At 39.0% G+C, this 22,904-nt stretch overlaps 1 protein-coding gene across 9 annotated transcripts in view; it reads right to left on the reverse strand.

Annotated features, from left to right (window-relative positions):
* Window positions 1–22,904, reverse strand: part of THRB (thyroid hormone receptor beta) — a 156,090-nt gene that overhangs the window by 83,254 nt on the left and 49,932 nt on the right. For 2 of the 9 annotated variants that reach the window (XM_064414593.1, XM_064414600.1), the window contains exon 3: window positions 1,205–1,275. The exons of 6 other annotated variants lie outside the window; for them this stretch is intronic. The gene's annotated coding sequence lies outside the window, so the exon portion shown is untranslated. Of the gene's footprint in view, window positions 1–1,204; window positions 1,276–17,719; window positions 17,738–22,904 lie in introns of those variants that run through there. One more of the 9 variants, XM_064414657.1, reaches the window with a different exon arrangement.

The following is a 22,904-nucleotide window of genomic DNA, read 5'->3' on the forward strand; positions in this document are numbered from 1 at the left end:
TGCTTGGAAAGCTCATCTGTTTAATGCTAGAAATGCAAAATCAACTCTGCATGAGATACAAGGTATGATAGTCAAAACAGACAGAGAAAGCTGTAGTTAGCATTATGGTAGGTTATAAACTGCAGTATCTCAGACTGTTCCTGTTAGGAAAAGCAGCAGCTCCAGAGGATAATAACCATCTCAGGCATCTTAGCTGAATCCCCATGAGTCACTATTGGCTATAAGTGCATCTAGAGAAGATAAAAAAAGTTCAGGGGCAAAAAGCAAGTCACAACCTTTTCTGAATCTAATCAGGATATACGAAAGTACAAACTTTTCCCCTTAGTTTTTAAAATAGTCACTTCTTGTTGCTGTAACTGATTTTCACTATCACTTCCATACTTTATCACATGACTCACAAACACACACTGGTACTATCCAGGTTTACCATAGCACCGATTTTAAAATTTCATACACTGCTATTTTAGGGCTCTTGCGTCCCAGAAGACGTAATACTCCAAATCTCTGCAAGCACAACATGACCATCCCCATGGCAGATCTTTTTGAGATGGAAGTAAATACAACACACAGTAAATATGCAACTAACACCAAAACAGTTCTTCAGACCGAACCAAAGCACTGCTTGCATTTAACACCAGACAGGTATAAGCCATTCTTTTAAGAGAGATGACATTTCTGAGTGTAAAACACAGAACAGCTACCGTGGGGATCATTTTGTTAGTTTAATTTCACTGTCTCTGATAGATTCTCTCTGGGGTGAATGGAAAATGACTACAGTGATTTCTTCAGGTCTTACATCTGAGCATAGCAAGTTCTCTCTCTCTCTCTGCTCTTCTCAAAGTAAACTTGAAAGAAGAATTTTATTCTGGGGTGCAGCAAGAAAAAAAATCCACCAGCATCCTCAGGAAATTCCTACATCATTAGGGTGCAGCAGGGGCCGTTGTCCATAAAGGAGTGGCAATTCTTGGCTATTTGACTTTGAAATGCTGCATACCATGACACCTCAAACCCTCACACCGTAAACTTTCATGAAGGACAATCTGATCAGTCTTTTTCATTGGATGAGCATACTTCAATTTGAATCTAATAAAAAGCTTACCTTCCATTGAGATATCCCTTTCTTTACAAAAATGTATGTAATCTAAAAAGGAAGCCTGAAAATTAGCCTCAATTTTAAAATAAAATATAAAATATTATTTCCTACCTTATACCTTCATCACCTTCTAATAAATGCCATGCAGCTCTGGGAGGGCATTTTCAGAAGGGAGGAAAGTCCTAGGAAACAAAATGCTTTTAGTAGAATTCTGAATGGTTTCATTGAGTATTTTTAGCCTGGCCTCTTCAGAAGCTCTGCAAACATTTGCAAAACTCTAGAACAGAGCCAGGGTTATGTCACTATCTTTGGTACAAATAATTTGTTAGGAACTATTTTGTTCTGGCACACGGATATATCAAGAGAGGATGCGTGAACTGACTTGTTTTCTTTTGGATTAATGTTTGTCAACTGAAGGCTGTCTTTATGTGGAAAGAGCAAGGTGCCAAGAAGCACATTTCACCATGCCAAAATTAAAGGGAGGAGCTCAGAAACAATCTTTTATTACCTAATTAGTTTTATCAAATGACACAGATCAACTAACAGGAGATAACTAATAGGAAAAAGGGGTCTAATGAAAAAGAAAGTTATCAGCTGGATGCCCTCCAGAAAACAATTATCTCCCTAGGTAAACAAGAACTACTGTTGGGAGGTCAGGCACAAAGCACAAGGAATGGAGGTCTCCTCAGGATACCAGCCCTTGGTGGAGCTGAAAGGGTGAAAAAAGTATAAACTACATTGAGAAGAAGAGATGACTTGTTATTAAAGAAGCGAGTATCTCCAGATAAAATTATTCCTATCTGGCCTACACATATCCCACCAGTTGTTTTTTTATGAAACACAAATCAAGTACAGCCTGCTAGATTAATATCCTTACTCAAAATGAAAATGAGGAATACAATAGGAACAGCCATGTTCACCTACTCATGAACAAATTACCAGAAAATGTTTTTTATAGCTTACAGGGAAAATGGCAGATTCACAGATCTTATTTTATCTTGATTGCCCCCTAAGACTAGAAAGGATTATCACAAAAAGAAATACACAATTTTAGATATTCTGCTTTATCCACAGCAACCAAATGTACCACACATACTTACATTTCCTTTCCATTATTTTCCCAATTGCATGAACTAAACTCGCCAAACAATTCAAACTCATGTGGCTCCCATTCAGATTACATCAACTTTTAATTCCTAATGTAAACCATACTTTCATGTTTCCCATTATTTGCTTATCTAGTATATACCTAAAATATGCAAAACTTATCCAATATTTTAGCTAGAAAAGTAACACCAGACACACATAACAGCACAAAGACATTTAAGAAGTCTTGCTAAAAAAAAAATCTAAAAATGAGAATTTAATTGATTAAAGACTTGTGCCCCCCAGCAGCTTGAAGAGAAGCAACATTGATTTTTACGAACATTCCATGAGAATGTTAAGTGATGCAACAGGGGAGTTTTATTATGCTATTCTTTCTCTTCCTCTTCCCCCTCATCCATCACCAGTTAATTTGAAAACAGACAGGGCAAAGAATTTATGGGAAAATGCTCTGTCTCTTGGGATCTCCAGTTCTACCTTTACTGCAGAGCTGTGGAGACCACAGGAGAGTTTCATGTATACTTACTGTATGCTTCAGCAAGGACTTCTAGACACAGAACTATGAAAGGAACCTAAAAATCAGTCCCTCTAAATGGAAATACCAACCACTGCCATCCCAGAACTCTATGTCAAGAGTGGGTAAAAGATGCTAATGAGGACTTGGCACATCCTGGACAGAGCTGAGCAGCACTGCTGGGAAAGAGCAGTCCTGTCAGCATGCCTTTCCCTGCCTGGAAATGCTGAGTTACAGAACAAGTCCCAGCTCACACAGCTTGGTGACCCTGCATGCAACTGAGAGCACCTGCAGGGACAGAGGCTTCAGCCTAGACTTGTATCATTGATCCAGGCTGATCATGACCCTTTCCAAGATCATTCCCATCATTCCTGCACATGGAATGTGTATCACCATTCCTCTGTGTCTCAATAGACTTAGTAGGGTATTGGATTTTGGGGACTCTACAGTAATATAGCCCAAAAAAATAAAAGAGAAAGAGCACATCAGAGGAATGGAAATCAGTGAGCTCATGCAGGTACAAATAGAAAGCAGATTTAGCTGAGGAATAAAATAACCAGTAAATGAACTTATTTCATCTGCCATGCACCTTTAAAGCCCTGCAAAGAAAAGACTCTAAGATTCATAGCCTTCACAAGATTCCAAGTGACTCTGCAAAGAGTGGGGATTCTCTGCCAAAACCATCCAGGCTTCACTTTCCTCCAGAGTCAGTCCTTGGCTGGCAAACCCTAACCACTGTGATATCCAGGCCTGCACATGGATGAGGTCACTGACCATGACCAGCACATGAGCATGTGTGTGGCAGATCTCCATACACATGAGAGCCAGCTTTTCCCCCAACGTGTGATCCTTCATTCCCACACAACAGAGCAGTACCACTGTACTATCTTTTTTTCTCTCCCTGCCCCACTACTGCCACCTTCTTATTACTTTTTCCATTATTTCCATTTACTATGGAAATGCCTGCAAGGCATGGTGCCATTTTAAAATCCTCCTTGGCTCTGCCCACCTTGAAAAGACTGACAGAGGAGGAAAATATGAAAATCAAGCCATGACAGTGAGCATGATGCCTCAGGTTTTAGCTTTTCTATTTTTCACATTCTGTACTGCTTTAGTGTGTAGTTCTGAGCTTCATATTAAGGGATGATAAGCTCTCTTCACAGAGCAGCTAGACAAAACAATTCCTTTTCTAGCTTGGGACCAAGGAAAATGGATCCAAATTTCAGGCCCAAGAGCCTAAACAATGTGAACTGAAGAGAGAAAAACAAGAAGGATGGGACTTCATAACCTAAGGTTATAATTGGACATTTAACTCCAATATGCAAATGGACCAGAACTTATAAAAGTGAGAGACCTCATGACCAGTCACCCATTTTGTGACCATTTTGGGTTCATCTTGGGTATAGCCCTGGCTGGGCTCTTGTACTGCCCAAGGTGCATCCATTGAGGCCTTTTAATAAATCCCTACTTTATTCCTTAGCTCCATCTAGCCTCTGTTCTAGGTCAGCCTTGACAAGGCATCAGTTCTGGCAGAACCAGAAAAGTAACCACTGCCACTCTCACCATTAGCACCTGGAGATTCTGCCAGCCACCTTCTTCCAAAAGAACTTGCCTGAGCAACAAATTGTTATTTTAACTTCACATTCTTTCTCTCACAAAAGGTTTCTAGCAGGCTTTGATCATATGTCCTGTCCAGTATCCAAAGATACTGGATTTACAAAATCTTTGCTTACTTTTTTTCTTCTAACCCTTTCCCTCCTGTGTACCTTAAGCAACAAGTACCTACTCTATCTACCAGAGAACTAAGTAGCAGAGATTCCTGGACTCAAATTCCTGACTCCAACTTTTTAATACTTGGCAATGATTTTCTGGGTTCAGTTAGGCCACTTAAATTTATACAGTTCTACCTACAAGATAGAGATTGTGAGAAGACTCCTCCCACAAATGGGTGTAAATCCCAGGGTACAGCCAGCGCAACTCCTGAGAAATTCATTCCTCCACGCCTACAGCATTCCTACAGACAGCTTCTCTGAAAATTATAAGCTTTAAGGCAATGTTCTCTGCACACCAACTTCCTTCTCCATGTCTCCCTGGTAAGTTTCAGCCCACCTGCCCCAGCATCCCTTACATCAGACTTGTTCTGGTGGCACAATGTGAGCCCATCAAAGCAAACAAGCTGAAGGAAAGGTGTTCATACTTCTGCTGTTTTTCCACAGCACACTGGCATTTTCCACCTGGTCCTAGGAGTACTCAGCCTAGATGCACTGCATTGCCAGCCTGCAGTCACAGTAAACACTGAGACTTCTCCACACACACAGAGTTAGTCTGGGAGGCATACGTGAATATAGGGGAAAAAAAAATTACTACAAGGAATGTGGGCAGGACAGGCCATCCAAACAAAAAAGCCTCACTTGACCAGATCACTGACCTTGCCCAGGAATGCAGGTACTGCACACAGGAAGAAAGTTTTCTGTGCTACTCAAGCTGCAGTTAACACCCAGATTTGTAAGCTGTTTTCCACAAGGAGAAGCTGTGTGTAAGGTCAGAAGGCAATAAATCAGGCTACATTATGGATCAGCTTGTTGTTTAGGACACACACATGCAGAAATATCAAAGGCTTTTTGAAATTAACAGTGAGTGATTATGTGAGGCAAATGTAATGAAAACACAACAGAGTCTCTTAGCTAGGGGTAGAGAATATTCAGCCAAAGGCTTCCTCTGACTCCCACTGTGAACAACAGTATGAAATATGTATGGAAATAAACAAAATTATGTATTAGGAGAATGAAGACTCAAGGCTTTGCACTAACTTATTGTTTTCTTGAACCATTAATTGCTAGACAGCTTTCTGTGTCACAATAGCATTTCAATTACTGAGCTTTTATATTATAAATTTACTGTATGTTTTTGAGGATGGACAAACATTTTATAATTATTAAAACATGTCTAACAGGAACAATTATAAAGGATAACTGAGCATCTGGTCCTCCATTTGCTGTTATAAAACACAATCTATGCAAACAGATGATAAGCAATTAACAGGTTTAACGACACATGCCATTAGCTGCAGTCATATTTAGAGTGATTCTTATGCATGCTAAGTGGATTATTTATTTAAGAGATATGCATTTCAGCAGAATACACTGGATGAGACTGTGTGCAAGTTGCATGCATGTTGACAAGAAAGTGGTCCTGTGAGTTCAATACACACAGGTGGGAGCTGTGACACAGACCATTACTAAGGATACTTCCAATAAATCTGATTTTCACTTGCTTATAATTTTGCAAGATTAATTGTTTGGGCTGAAACTTTCCACATTGAATGTGTGGTTCAGGCTATTTTTTTCTTACATTAACCAAAATGGTTCCATTATTTCCAAGATAGAAGCCAGGGGGAGAAAAAAAAAAAGACACTGTTTTGCCAAGAGAAAATGTTATCTTCAAGAATTCAAATACCCCTCTTGTTTTAAATAGCAGAGCATACGTTTTAGTCAGGGAAGTGGCTCTTGCCAGGCCAGTTAAAATCAGTTCAAATGTGATCACACTCCAAATGCCTGCAAACCTGTGAGAGGTGCTAGGTACTGAGTGTAACATTGGGTTCCACTGAGGAGCATTATCCTCATGCCAAGAGAGGAAGCTGAGGTGCCTTTGCTGCCATTGCTGCTGCCTATGCCACAGCCCAGGAGGGAGGTCAGGCAGCACAGAGAGTGGGACCAGGCTGACCCACACTCCAGCAGAGAAAAACTGCTGGAAAGAGGAGGAGAACTGAGGTAGATCTGGCCCATACAGACCAGTTATGCAGAAGAAGAGAGTGGGATCCCTTGAAGAAGAGATTAAAAAGAAGAGGATTTAGCTGGTTGATAATGAGTTTATGATGAAAGGAAACAGATAGGGTCATGGGTGGGATACAGCACTTTGCAAACTCTGTTTGTTGTGTGTGTGCAGCACTTAAGCAAGAATAAAATGAATAATAACTTTTTAAGTCGGAAATGTACAACTCAAAGCTAATGTCCTCTCTGACTAAAACGTGCTGCTCCTAAATATTTAGGCCACTCCACACAGGTCTCCTGTTGTTGAGACTCGAAACATCCCCAAAACTGCAGTCAGAAATAAACCTCTGTTTATTGGGAAAAGATCCCTCTTTTTAACACGTATATAAAAATACACCCCCTGTTTCCATGATTAGAAATGTACATATAAAAAATGAGAAACATGGTCTGAGGTACCTCTTACGGCAATCAGGTAGAGAGTTTTACAGTGTTTTTTTAAGGAAATAAGCCTTTGAAAGTCTTCCCTTACAAATGCATCTATGTACAACTTCATTTTGTCAGTCTTGTGAAGAGGACGCAGGAGCTACTCATCACGGCTAAGAACAAAACATTAAACAAAAGCCCTTCTGATGGTCAAACTGTATGTTTATTTTGTAGCTATCATGTAGCCAGGCACACACCACCTTTTACTCAGACCTGGTAGCAGCAGAAAATCTGTGTGGGCAAAAAACCCCTGCCTCTGCCTTCAGAGCAGCCACAGCTCGGACCCTGCCCTGGAGAGTTTGCTCCACCACAGCTGCACCATGCCAACACACCCTGGGTCAGAGGGCAGTGGCAAGGACAGGGCAGCCCTGAACTGCTGTCCTCTGTGGGCAAAGAGTGGGATGGGTAATCTGCCTCAGCACGGGGGAATTTGTGATGGTTTTCACTGATTTCTGCTGTGATTTTTGATCACTAGCCAAGTGTTGGTTAATTATTGGCCTTTATGGTGTTGATTGCTCAACAGAGAGAGGGCATTGCATGTGCAACTACACCACAGTCCAGAGCTGAAATGGAACAAAGTAAGGCAGAAAACTTCCTGTGACTGGGGGTTCAAGGTTGTACCCAGTGATCAGTCTTTGAAAGATACACAGATTTTTTTCTTTCAATTTTCGGCTCACTTGCTATCTCATTCACCTGTTCTTCTTTCAACAGTGAATTCCACTTCACACAACTAGCTGGTTACATGGTGAGTTAGTCCTAAAGGCAGAAGATGGAGAGGAACATTGGCTGTGCAGATGCACCCTGCTCTTCTTCCTACCCCCTACAGTATTATTTATTCCCACAGATAGAAACTTCAATATCCATTTATGACAACACTGTTTTCATGGATTATATGCTTATCAATGCCAACTTCCCTTCAGCAAGGAAAATCACCTTCTCCCAGGAGAGACTATTTGCAATTTTATACCAAGTGTGCATCTCTTAAGTAGTTCTAATTTTAACAGGAGAAAGTACATCTTGTTTTACAAGGATGGTGGAACCATTACACAGTACACCACTACAACCTTTTCAGAATGCAAGCATTTCCTTAGAAGAAAAACAGATCTTACTCTCTGTGAATTATTATTTTCTTATTATTTAAGAACCGAGACATATTGGGACTTGGCATACCACGCATCTAAGAAGACAAATTCATAAAAGCAAGAGATTCTGAAAAGTTAGAACTTTGAATTGCTTCCTTCCATCATTTTAATATAAACTGTTGGATAACATTTGAAGAATTTTAATGGTAGAAAGGAGCACAACTGAAAATTCACAAGAGAGGTATTTGTCAAAGACAGATCATCTACTCTCCAGTCCTGTTTCTCCATTGCATAAGACTATTACCTTTAGTGCTGGCTGATGTGGCATATACTCCCAATAAAACAGCACCAAAATGGCCTTGCTGGACACATAGTTTCTCCTCCCCTCCAGCTCTGGACATGTTCAGTCTTAATACTTGTGTCTGTGATTATTCCTTCCTTACAAAATTAACTCTAGACATGGTAGAGGAATTATAAGATATACAGCAACTTCTTGATTCATATTTGATCTAATTCCTAATCAGCCTACTAGAGACTTGCTAGATCTGGTCCCAAAATTACAATCAACAAGCTATGACAAAACGTGTGTTGGTGCACATAAAGAGAAAAGAATTGCCTTGGAAAAGCAACACAAAGCACCAAGTGAATTGGAAAGAGTCTGTGAAAGGCGGAGGGCATGCACTGTAGCTCTTTCATGCTCTGGTTGGTTTTTGTGAGCTTGATTTATGTATAATTAACCATTTTTTCCCCTGCAAACAATTTCATTTGAAGCTGTGCTATCATTTTTACCCCCCATTCTCCTGCCACAGCCACATAAAACAGTCCAGTTTAACATGATGACAACTGAAACACGCTGCCACAGCAAGAGCCCAAACTTCTATGTTTGCAAAAACCCCCCCTTTCATCTCCCTCTTGCTCATCCTATCATCACAAGAATGAAAGAAATTCATAAACTGTAACTCTCGTCTCTAATAGAGCCTTGGCCAAAATTCAAGCTTGATAATTAATTACATTCTGTCTCTCCAAATTCCCACACTAGGCTGACTAAGAGAAATAACTCTTCTCTTCCCCGCCTAGACAACAATGTTTTATATGGCTAATGGACAGAGCATTTCACCTCTGAAAGAGCTGGGAAGCTAACAAGAGATGTCTAACACTTGGGTAAGACAACAGCAGTAGATGAAAGAGTACTGTAGTATGTTTTTAGTGTGTGGCAAACCAAAACGTAAATCACCGTTCTCTAATTACACTTTCTGTCAGAGAATAAAAGCACAGATGATCATACAGGACAAGCAGCTGTGAGGAAGGTGTCTGAGTGACTACAACACAAGCTGAATGATTTGGGATAGGAGGGCATTTGAGACAATTCAGATATGGTTATGAAAAGCTGATAAATCAGTAAGGTAAAATACATTTATGTATAGCACTAGACTCAATAAAATAGAGAAGGCATCCAAACCATTTCAGCCTGAAGAATATGAAGCATTAACTCTATACCATGATTTTAGACAGCCATAAAGAAAATCACTACCTCATGCCACTATTCAGTAAATTACCAATATACCAAGAGAAGAAAATTATTATGACACCTGTACTGCCCACATAACATAAACCACTCATTGCATGGGGATTGTAATTGGTCTTTTCTTCTGAGCTTGACATATGAACACTATAACCTTAAGTAGCATTCTTAGAAGATTTTATTTATTGCGTACTTCACATGTATTTGTGAATACATGAATACCTGGCTTAATGAACTTCTTTCCCTGCAGACTTCTTTCCCTTCTGGTATAAAAGGGTATGCATCATCACTGAAAAAATCCAAGGCAAGGCTAGCATGAAAGGTCTTGCTAGTACTTCACACTGACACAAAACCATTCTGGAGGTATCATAAATAAAACCTGCGTTGTCCTTCCTTAGTCTGGTGTGTCTCATATTTCCTGTCCATCTCCATTCACTGTTTTAAAGATAATATGCAACTTTGAGGCTGTATCCATGCAAGAACAAGACACTAATATATGGTATAAACTACTTTTGCATTGATCATATTACTGTGGAGAATGTGTGCAGTGGCTGAGCCAAAAGCATAGGACTGCTTTACATTTACCAGATGATAAAATGAGACCCCATTTCTGTTTAGTTAAGGTTTTAAAAAATATTTCTAGTTCTAAACCAGAAGCAGTGTAATTTCAATCCAGTTACACTTGAAAGCTGGTGTTGGAATCCCATCCAGTTCTTCATTCATTCATTCCACTCATATTCTATCTGTAGGGCATAAACCCTCCAATATTCTAATGCAGATAAGGTCCAAGACACTACAAGCATAACAACCATAAGATATACTCATGTTCTGATGCACCCTGTGCATGCCTTTGAGATGAAGAGGCTCATGAAGGGAAGAGAAGGAGCAGGCAGTGCTCTCTCCTCTCTGGTGACCAGTGACAGGACGCAAACGAATGGCCTGAAGTTGTGACAGGCGAGGTTTAGGCTGGAAATTAGGCAAAGGCTCCTTATCCAGAGGGTGGTTAGGCACTGAACAGGCTCCCCAGGGAAGTGGTCACAGCACCAGCCTGACAGAGTTCAAGAAGCATTTGGACAATGCTCTCAGGCACATGGATGACTCTTGGCGATGGTCCTGCACAGGACCAAGCGTTGGACCTTGTGGATCTCTTCCAACTCAGCATATTTTGTGATTTTGTGAGATTTACTGCAAGCAGTTAAGGACTTCAGCATTGGAACCTTACTCCCACATCACCACCAATGTACTGGGCAGAGACATAAGAAAACAGCTCAGGTAGCTGTTGATAATTAGTATCATCAATTTTGCACAACAAATCAATCTTGTTCAGCGGCAGAAATGCTGGGTCATTACATACTGGCTGAGAGAGGCAATAAAAACTCAAATCTTTCTGAGCACAGAAATGGTAAGCAGAATGTTTGTGTGACTGTTTCATTTATTTTTATGTGTTGACTTGGCAGTAAGTATAGAGTTTAACATTAATTCTTAAAAAAAATTCAATAGTTGTATATCTTGGAACTTTAGATTTCAGACACACACACACACAGAGAAAAAAAAAAGAACCAAAACCAAGAATATATACACAAACTTGTACATCACTATTTGATTTAGAATGGATTATCACACAACACTCTTATAAGCATGGTCATCAATATTATGGTTTTCTTGCTCTCTCCATATTACTTTCATCTAGGGGAGATTTGCAGCACACAATGCAGGAGCTCCAAAACTGCTTTTGTGTCAAAACTAATGGAAAGCATCACAAATCTCAAATCACACTTCCTTCCTCCTCTTGGTCACAAAACATAATTACAGCTGAATCTAAGCACAACATACAAACTGTTCTCACAGTGTTTTCCATGGATATCAAACCTTTCATTTACAGATCCTAACTCTCCTTAGATATTTGAAATTTAGGTCTGAAGATCCCCCATAATACTCAGCTAAGAGAACTAGATTAACTGACTATCATTGCATCAGGGGGCATAAAAGAAGTTCTTTGTGCTTCTAAACTCATGATGACGAAAATAACCTCAAAATAAAGTGCAAAAGCTGTTAATTCACCAAGCTGCCCTTGGCTATAGCTGGATATCCTGAGCAGGAGGAAGGGAGGCAACAGGGGCAATATATCCACTTCCCTGAACAAAGACACCTAGGATCAGTCTCCTCAGGATCACACCTATTCTCAGAGCTTGTGCAAAGAAAAAAAAACACCTTAAAGAGAAGAAAAGAATCTGTTACAATCCCATTTATCAGCTCTCATCCAGGTCAAGTCACTAATCTGAAATAAGGACTGAGACTTCAAAACTTTGTAAGGAAATGTATGAAAAGAGCCCAAAACATCACAATGCTAATGATGAAATTCATTACAGTAAAATGACTAGTCTGCTTTTTTAAGATTTCCAGGCCATGTGAGACATTGCTGAATCTTAGCAACTTAACTAGCAACAGTCTGATGTAAGTGATATGAGCAGGATTAAAAAGCTTTTTTGGTTTCAAAGAACAGACTGGAACATCACCTGGAAAAGTGACTCTTTGGTAATACAAGCCTGATGATTTTAATTTACTACATATATTTTTAATGTGTATGATTCAGTTCTCCACTTCCTCATTAATTTTATATCCTTTGTCATGGACTGGCTGGTACCACTGTAAAGCAAGAAGATAATCAGTTTTTCAGATTTTAACTGAAAGGCAGCTAGTAATAAAATAAAATATATGAACATCTGGATCAAGAACAACTTCAACAGGAATTTAAAAATGGCTCACACAATGGAGCCATTAAATTACAGAATTACTGAACATTACACACATTACAGAAATGTTGCTAGTATTTTGCTTTACTGACATGGTAAATTACCAGTTTTGTTCACTGTAACACACACTTTTCAATTATCTGTTCAGATTTATCAGCATAACTGGATTTATTACACACATGTAGACACCTGTTTTATAAAACCAACCAACTGTGCCAAAACGACCATGCTGGAATCCTCTGGATCTCATCCAAGAGGAAACGCTTTGAAAGCGTCGCTGAACTGCCCTAAGAACCCTTCAGTTTTATAATGGGGATATCAGCAGCCAAAGTAGAAAATAATTTATGAATTACTAATCTCTGCATCAAAAAGACTAAAGAAAAAATGCTAAATTTTTATCTTTTGGCCATTATTACACATCATGAAGACCAAGACCAAGAGCAACAATTCTTTCCTTGAAGTGGCTGGTATCTTTGCTGTCAATCTAGTCCTCTTCTACAGAAACAATTAAGTTTTATTTATAATGGAGGAAGAAGTGAAAGGCAAAAGGATGAAAATGGAAAACATCCCAAATTCTCATACGAATTTAAATAACACAAAGCTGTCCTGACAGAAGGGCTTTTTTTTCAACTGCCTATTTCCAAGTACCACCCCAACTTCATGGGGCATCTCTCACAGAGATATCCTTCCTTCTAGGGCCACTGCTGGAGGCCAAGGGGGACACCCTCTGTGGCATCTCAAGTATCACTGCACATCAGCGTGCTGGCAGCTGAACCGAGGCATTAATTACATTCCCAAACAAGAGGCTGCAATCAATCAAAGGCATGCTTCATGATTCACATTTGGTGTTGAAAAACCTTCTCTGTCAGGAGTCTCATGGGAGTAGTTAATGACAGTAACCCCTGAGGGATTCCACACATGCCACACCACCAGATTAAAGGATGCTTCCAGAAGGTTTCTGTGACTCTGACTACTAAGACATTTGTCTTGATCATTGCCCACTTTGGTGCTGTTGTAAATGGGCTGGCCAGGATCCTTCCAAGTGCAACAATCCAATAAAATTAATCAAAGTTCAAAAACTGCATTCAGTTTGTTTTTACTTGTTCTGAAACCCTTCTGACAGGTAAAGTTTTGATCTAAGTCATCTCTGTAGTCTACAGGTGACAATCCACCAGATAAATTTCAGGTCTTCTCCAGCTCTGAAGTTCAGTGACACCAGCTCTACAGCCAAGCTCTCCAACTAACCCAGAAATTCCTTAAGAAATTTTCAGCAATTAAGGGTGTGTACCTACAGAAGAGTTAAAAGAGACCCTCCTCACATTTGTAAATTTAAATATTTCACTCATATTGGACCATCACCTGTTGCAAGTCAGAACGGTTCAGACAGAGGAAAACAGAGAAATACAGCCTTATTGTGGTGTGGTGCACTGGCCTTTACCACATATTCCAAATTCTTCTGGTTATACCAAAAAAGGATGCTAAGCATCCAGAAATTGTGTCAACAGTGTTGTTACACTAAAGACTGAGCAATTGGATTTCTCTGTAGAAGTTCATGAGCATAGAAATACGTTTCCATTCCTAATAAATATGAAGATTCTTTGTTTACTTAGTGCTGAGCTGAACAATGGGCCAATTCAGTCTCAGGGAAAGACTGATTTCCAGAGGTCTTGAGAAAAAAACACTTCTGTGAACAAGTGTTTTGAGATCTCTGTGTATGGGTGGAATAACCCCAAGCCCAGGAGAAGTTTGGAAGGAAGCGAAGACACCCTTGGGGTATAGTTATTGCAGACTGAGAAAAAAAATGAGAGATGTGGAGAAAATGTTTTTGGATAAAGTATTGTTGAAAGCATGTGTAAAAAAATCTCCTCTAAATAGTCCTAAAATAGTTTTAGTGGTAGTGTGTTTTTTTTAATTTCACCACTCTATGAAAATAAATCTCTCCTCCCACTCTTTTCCCAACATTTGTGAAGATCTTAAAGAGCAAAATTTGATACAAATAAACTGACCACTATAAAGAATGACTGTTACATATTAACCACTGAATAACCCACCGATAGCAGTGACATGTATCTAATAATGATATGGTTCAACCTTAGGCAAATAATTCCAGATTTCCTTTTTTTTTTTTTTTACAGTGCTTACAGAGGAAATCATTACTGATCTAGATAAATATTTCAAAGTTCAGTTCAGTTAAGAGCTTTACTTCAATTTTAGACTTCAATTTGCTTTTAGGCAAATTTATCTTGTTTCCCTCCATTCTCTTCTCTAGCAAGGCTGTATATTAAACTTTCATACAATGCGAAGTTTTATACAATAATTAACAAGAAAAAGAAAAAGAAACAGAAAAAGAAAAAGAAACAGAAAAAGAAACAGAAAAAGAAAAAGAAAAAGAAAAAGAAAAAGAAAAAGAAAAAGAAAAAGAAAAAGAAAAAGAAAAAGAAAAAGAAAAAAGAGAAAAAGAAAAAGAAAAAGAAAAAGAAAAAGAAAAAAGAGAAAAAGAAAAAAGAGAAAAAGAAAAAAGAGAAAAAGAAAAGGAGACGGCTACGGTGGTAAAAGAGATAATATGAGCAGGCTGTCTTGCACTACAGAGATTGCTTTGGAAAGCAATTGCACAAGAGTGAAAGAGTACCATTATTAATAAATTTAGAAATGAATAATCACAAGTCTAAGAATTATCATTATCTGGTTGTGCTTGAGCTAAAAAGTAGGAGTACAGAACATCTCATTTTTGAACGGCACTGTCAAACAATTTAAAGAAAATATTTTCATGTGACTCTTCCTTTTGAGAGTTTTAAGGAAACTGGAAATGGGAGGATTTCTTGTCAAGATTTTTCCTCTGTTGTGTACACGCAGTAGCTACAATTCAGTATTTCTGCTGAGGGGTTTCAAACCTGGTATTTGCTTCAACTGCAAATCTGTGAACTTCTCAAAACATAAAAAGAAATAAGAAAACTGAAATCAGGTACTTAGCATCTCCAAGGATGGAGATTCTAAGTCTCCAAGATTCTCCTCTCCCAACAACTGCTCTTTACATGTCATCCTAGTCACAATATAATTACTGCTCATTTTGCACTTTTACACATGGGGGACTATCTCAGAAGCCAATATCCCTCACTCCCAACCTGTTTTCTGACATTCATGATCCTTATAAACAATGTAAGATCCTAGGGCTTCGTCAAGCATAGCATAGCTAAAATTACATTAATATCTATTAAACTAGGTAACTAAGTGGTCACAACGAAGGTTTTATACATTTTCATAGCAATTTATATTTTTTCATAGAAAACCAAATTTTTAAATAAAACTGTCAAAAGTTCACTGACAACAGAATTCTACAGTTTGTTTTTTTTCCTTTCATGAAGAAAAAGAATCTTTTCCAGTAAATAACAAGATAACACTGTATTAACCTGCATTACTCATTTAATTTACTAAGGGCTATTCAGCTATTTGTTGTGAAATCAATCTGCATCTTCATGGCTATCCAACAGTCATGCACAGTCTTGACACCTAGGAATGCTGAATCCACTGTCAAAGAAACTCGAAAAAACAGCAAGATGTGCCACATTTCCAAGACCATCAGGGAAAGTTAATGTAATCATAGCAAGGTCAAATACACTCATGGTTCAAGCCTAAATCAAACCAGGAATTTAAACAGCCCTGATCTAGATGTGTGGAAAAGGTAATAAGGAAACACTGCTCCCTTTGACTGCTTAGGGCAAAAAGTATTATTGCATTCCCATTTAATCTCATTTGTAAATAAATCAAGTCTCAAAAAATTATCTCTGTTTCAGCAAACTCAATTTGATTATTTTCCCAATAACAGTGAAAGCATTTTTTGTCAGCTGCAACTGAAATGGCTAAAATCCAAATACTAAAAGCTTCATTAAAAAATTCAGATTTTAAATTCAATTACCTGGCAACTATCTCAAGAGGAATAGTAGTCTATTTCTTGCTATAGAATGCAGAAAATGTAGATCTACATAACACTATACAAAATCACATGTGTATACTTATTACTATATCTATCACAAAGTGCTTTTCAGATCACTGTAAATTTTTAATGAAGTCATGAAATTGCTTGTAGAAATACCAACAGATGATATAATGCAACATTACCCTACTGATGTATAATCTGAATGCTGTGCAACCAAAAGAAGTCTGTCATAACAACCCCACACAATACAGAACACTCAAATGCTTTATTCTTCCTGTCAAACAATTAAGTCCTTCTTTTTTATTTCTGAAAGTGAGCATATAAATATTATGTGAACTTGCAACAAAATGACCTGGAATTCAAATTTATACTGGAGTTCAAAATTCATCGCTAACAATCCAAACAATATTCTGCTGTAGAATATAATAATTAATCGGGGGGAAAAAATAAAAATCACATGCTCAAATAGAGGACAGAGTCTCTGTAATGCTTGCATTGGATTTATTTTAGTCTTGTTTGCCTTGCATTAAACAGCACAGTTTCAAAAGAAAACACCAGGAAACCTCTGAGGTTCAAGGACAAAAGCTGGAATCAGAAGTAAAAACAAAAGCAGTATTTTAGTTTCAGATGTGCTTTTCAAGAACCGAGTTTGCTCTGTTTTCCTTACAAGCTGCCGACCATGGGAAACACAGTTATCATCAACTCCACCACCGTAGCAAACGGCTCTGGTGATTCCCTCTGAGGTGCTGCTGCCACACTGGGATGGTCTCTCCCAGTGAGGCCATCACAAGTCATCCCTGACTCACCATCATCATCATCATCTTCCTAGTTGTGGCAGAGGTTCCCTCCTCTCAGCACAGCCACCAGAGCTGCCTTGAGCTTTGTGGGACTCCACAAGATGGAAGAGCAGGAGGATTCCAGAACCCCGTGCTTCCCAGCCTGCCTCATCAAGGATGAACTGCCCAGCTGCTCTTTGCACCAGGCACAGGAAGATCACACAAGGATGCTCCCCTTGGTGGAAAGATCTGGAGCACAACGTGCCTTGGTTTCAGTCTGGACACCCAGGGGTACAGGAGACAAATCCAAGCCATATTATAGCACCTAAGTCTAAAACAGCCTGGTCATGGTTCCACCACAAAGTGTAATCACCTTGCAATGCAGGGACCTCATGAAAGTTATATAATGGAGAAAAGAATTATTTCATAAAAAATTAAGAATATGGGCGAACTAAAAATTAACTTGACTCTGAACATGAAAGAAATGCTGTGGTTTTGTTCTTCCTTTCCTTAAACAAAATGGCTGTGTACATAAAGGACTGTCACTATCAAGACAAAATACCTCTAATATGATCGTGAGCAGCAAAACTCTCTTGGCAGTATTTAACCAGTTTTAATCAGAAGACAGAATTTAAAAAAACCCACAAAACCAAGAAGACAACTCACTAAAAATCAAATAAAAACCTACCTTAGGGCCAAGAGGAAGGAGTATCATCCTACTGAAGTTCACGGTTGCAGCTTTTAACTCAACTATGAACTTTCCCAATTATTTCCAGCACGGAGTAACATCCTGAACTTAGCAGCACTGATCTTCACTTCTGGTTCCCTGCTGCAGTGCTGTTTTCTAGCAGAGAAGGAATCTTCAAATCGGAAGTATAGCACATACACAATGCAGTCTTCAAACAAAGGACCATTGTCACAATGAGGAGCCTGCCATGAATAATCTCCTTATTGCAGTCATGAATGATCTGACTCACGAAGCGTCTGCAGCGATGTTTCAGGCTACAATCACTTGCTTTTACACAAAGCACACCTGGCTATTTCACACTCTCCAGCAAACAGATGCTTAGCAATGCTATTTGGTTTCATAAAAAGCCTCGAGACAGTACAGGCAGAGTTAAGAGGAAATTAATTCTTCTATCATGTGTTTCCCTTCTTTGGGAAAGGGGAAGACATACCTACTCCTCCCTCGCATATTTTGCTTTATTAGGATAAAACACTTCAAATACTTCAGGATACAACCAGTGCAACCTCACACAGCCCTGAGTACCTGCTGCTCAACTCATACTGAGGTGGGCAGCACACCCAGGTCACCTCCAGCACCCTGGCACACAGGTACCCAGCAGAGCCCTGCCATCGCCATCCCTGTGACAGCACAGGCACTGAAACTCCCACCTGTCTGAGCAAGGCAGCGGGACACAGCCACTCACACAGGAGGAGGCTGCACCATGCCAAGGGAACTCACAACTCACTCCCAGAACAATCCTGCCCAAAAAAATAATGCTGGTGATGCAGCGCTGCACAGGTACGAAGCTGGATGAACCCTGCTGGGGCGACATCACTTTTCAGGGTTCTACCAGCTTTAGAGGGAAAGCCATCATTCTCAAGCCACTAAGGATTAATACTAGAAAATAAACATCCAGTTACATAAATATTCACTGAAGGGGGAAAAAAAAAGTGAAAAAAAGCCAAGCTACATCCTTGATAAACAAGAAACCAACTCAATTTAACTGCAGAACTCAACTTACCAAACCTCTGCCAGCCCCAGGCAGCCTGGGCAGGCAGGAGTCCAAAATGTGATAAAATCATTATTTAAAAAAAAATTTGAAACTTATAGGAATACCCAAGTGTTTCTTAATAAGGCAAATTAAGTTTCTTTATGAGGATATTCCCAAGCTGAACACACATTTTAACTTGAAATAGAGGGAATGTTTTGTTAAAGCATTATGCAGATGTACAGCTGCTTTTATGCAACTCAATTTATCAGAGAAACATGTTGTATCATGTTGTTAAAATATTATAGAGATAAAAGGATAATAATTGAAATATTTGCATATGATGTAGTACAAAGAAATAATGTATGTGAACAGACTATTTGTTGTCACATTAGCCTCAAGCAAATAAGGAAATAAGGGTTGATTTATTACTGTGTGTCTGGGGCTGTAGGATAGTAAAATTTTACTGACTGTAGTGTAAATAAAGGTATAGAAAAGTAATGGAAAAAATCCTATCAATAATTCAAGACAAATTAATGGTACAACATAAGGTCTTTAAGTTTATTGAAATAATTAATGAATTTATATTGTTTATTCATAGTATTTAAAGGACTGACTTCTAACTGAAATTTCTTGCATCTGCACTTTAAAGAACTGCTGCCATGTTGAGGGTTGCATACCGTACCCTTCATAAATAACAAACCAATTGAATCTGTTGCTCTGCAAAACTTGGCAGCACCTCTGCCTCAGGAGCCTGGGCGCCCAGCCCGGGGTCCTGCTGCTCCTCCCAGCCACATCTCCTTCCAGTCTGACTTTTGATCCCACTGTTATCACTGTGACCCCTTCCAGAATCTGACAACTCTGACTGTTACCTCCCAACCTCCACACTCCAGTGAACTGAAGATGAGTTTGTAGACTGTCACATTGCAATGCTGGCCTTCGTCAGCTAAAACAATTTTCTTCCCTGTCTTGTGCCTTGCTGCAGCAGGCAAGGTGAGCAAACAGGAGAGGAGGAGAAAGAGGAAAATAAACTTCAGCATGCACATGCACACATATGTTTACACGCACATGCATACTTAGGTAAATAAGCACATATTTAGGTATATTCAGTATACCTAAAAGAAGGTTTACAAATATGGGATGCATATATAACAAGAAAATAAAGGGGGAGCCCTGAATCCACAGTCTCATCACTGCTTTGGCTAATGACTCCAAGTTTTGCTCCCTTTTTATTGAAGCTCACTGGTAAATCAAATCCAACAGCAGTGGTTTGATTCAGGAGGTTGGTTGCACCCAAAAGAAAATCTTGGGACAATTCTCTCTGTAAGACCTGATGCCCACCAAGGGCAGCAGGAAGGGGTGTACCCACACCACTGCTGGGGTCAGTGCCAGGCAGCAAATGAAATTATATAGAAAAAATCATCATAGACCCTTAGGCACAGGCATAGTAGGATCACATTTGAGAGCACTTAAGAGATTTAAGAAATCACTTTTTAAATAGCTTCAGTTTTTTGGTTTTTTTTCAGAGATGGCAAGTAGATTAAAAGAGTGTTTATTTCAAGTGGTATAGCTAAGGCTCTACAATTCCATGTATAGATATCCCCTAGGGAAAGAATTCCCTTCCATAATTGAAACCAATCTACTGTAAACAGACCAGATTAAACCAAAATGACACATTCTCAATGCAGTATTAGACTGTCAGCATATTCCTTCATAATTCCACAGGTATTTTGGAATGGAACAGACCAGCCACAGATAAATAAAAGAAAAAGCAATTCTCAACTACGCATTTGTTAACTATTTTCTCATTCCCTCCCAATAATAAAGTATTCTTCTATAAATGCCATGGAATTACAGCATTTTAGACTTCCTAAATGTAACACGGGTGCTTGTGAAATAAAAATACTTGTGGTACTATTAGCAGGCTATTGTTCCATTCATGTGTAACTTGAAAATGAAAAATTTCAAATTTTAGAACTTGTAAAAGCTTTGGTATAAAGTTTCTAATGTCATGCTACCAAGAAAATACCTGTACCCCCAAATAAAATTCCCAACATAGCCTTAAATCCCAAAAAGCAGTGAAAAATCCTGAACCTTAATTAAATAATAAACTTTCTAAAATAAAATTATGCTATTTCCTAACCGAAGTTATTATTTATGCTCAAATTTGCAGTGTATTATGGTTATTAAGCAGAACACAATTTTATTTGAGTGTAAAAGTTTGGGACTTTCCTCATATGACCTTTCTGGCATACTGCCGAGGCTCAGCTCTTGATGACATTTAATCTGAACATAATCCCTGAAATCTCTGCGCCATTACTGAGTTGCATGGGAATGATTCCCTGACAGCATACATGGAATTGTGCTGTAAATTTTATTTTCAGCTCATGGCTGCTCCCCTTCCTTACCAGCTGTTGCAAATTATTTGTTTGAATAAAACTCAATAATCTATACCTTTTATTTGCTATAGAACCACATAATACCTAAAACAGAAAACAAGTCCAACACTTCTCGTTTCATTTGGTTTTCTACTGATGGCTACCATATTTTTAAGGGAGTAAACTCCAGAAAACAAATGAAGTTCAGCAGCTGATGAAAAGCCCGGCTAATGAGCTGCAGTGGTGCAAACAACCCTGTTGACTCTAAACAGGAGCAAGACCACACTGCAGCAGAGGGTTCCAGCTAAGGGTGCTCACACTTGACTGTGGTCTGAATGGGCAACTGCCTTTACAAAGGAAGAATACACTTAAAAGTGCTTTTTTCATATTCAAAGACGCCTCTGATCTCTGGGGCCAACTGTCTTTTTGTCATGAATGCTGCGAAAAATGACAGTGCCCAAGATTTCCACATCTGTGATTTTTGGCACTTGTGCAAGGGGTAGGAACTGAATAACTGATGTCTGAACAACACCAACGAAAATGAAGCAACACAGCAATTTCTCCCACAGAAAAGTACAGAAAAGCCTCAAAATCACTGCAACAAGGTGGATCTCTTTCTTTTCTGAGTGCTCAGGATTTCACAAGTATTTTTTCCCTGCATTCCCTGCAGGAAGGAGCTAGGTAGGCAAAGCACTGACTTTAATCTTACTAATGCAGGTCCCAAAAGCAGTGAATCATACAGCAGTAAGAGCTCCAGTATGGGACGCAGAGACCTACCCAGTGACCTGCATACTTAGTTCAGCAACAATCTAAGTGTCATTACAGTTCATGGGAGCTAACACCAGCCTGCCCACATTTGCTGTGGTCCAATTGCTGTCTGAAGCAAACATTGGCTCTTATTGAGACTTCTTGTTTACTGAGTGATCCCAATATTTTTTCTTTCCTATGAAAAGTAAGTAAATAAGATAAACAAGAAAGATTAATTATTCCCTGAAAAAACCCATAAATTTATAACAGATATAATTGTGGTTTTTTAAACTCTTCATTTTCAGCAGAGAGTTTGCTATGTTCAGTGGGTTTTTTTCTCCCTGTACATTAAACCCTTCCCAGAAAGACTTTTCCAACACAGAGTTGACCAAGTTACCAAGGACCATAATTCTGTGGGAAAAGAGAAAGTCCTCTAAAGCATGCATAAAGTAACTTCTAAATTACTTCTAATGCTAATCTCTTTATACATGTAAACAAATATCCTATTTCAAAGGTATTCCTTCAGGTTGGAGTGCAGAGGACCTCTCACTTCTCCTCTTTAAGAAAGCCAAACTCCAAGGAAAAATAGGAACTACTCCTCCAGTCCTTTGTTTCCTACAACAGAGTAGGCTTGATCCAATCAAGAGTCACTTTAATCAATGGGGAGCTGTTAATGTTTGGTTTAGGACATGTAAGAGTGAGAAATTGAGAAACATGTTTTCACCTGGCCTTCAGCCAGGCACAATGCCACCACTAATGAATGGCTGCTATAATGAGACCTTTTGAAAGGGTCATATGTGAGATGAATTAATGAACACAATGCAAATCTCACATCCATCTCAAAGAGGGGCAAAAAAAAAATCACTGCAGTTTATCATAAATATGTTTAGGTGTTCTGATGCCAGCCTACTGCCAAAGGAATCCACCAGCAGGGAAGGGCAAGGTCTGTTTGCAATGCAGTCCTCCCCAGGGAGATGCATTTCAGGGCTTCCAGCCAAAGCCTCCAAAAAGCCTCCAGGGTAGCAGTTGGGCT

The sequence above is a fragment of the Passer domesticus genome, chromosome 1 (genome assembly GCF_036417665.1).
Source record: "Passer domesticus isolate bPasDom1 chromosome 1, bPasDom1.hap1, whole genome shotgun sequence".
Lineage (NCBI taxonomy): Eukaryota > Metazoa > Chordata > Aves > Passeriformes > Passeridae > Passer > Passer domesticus.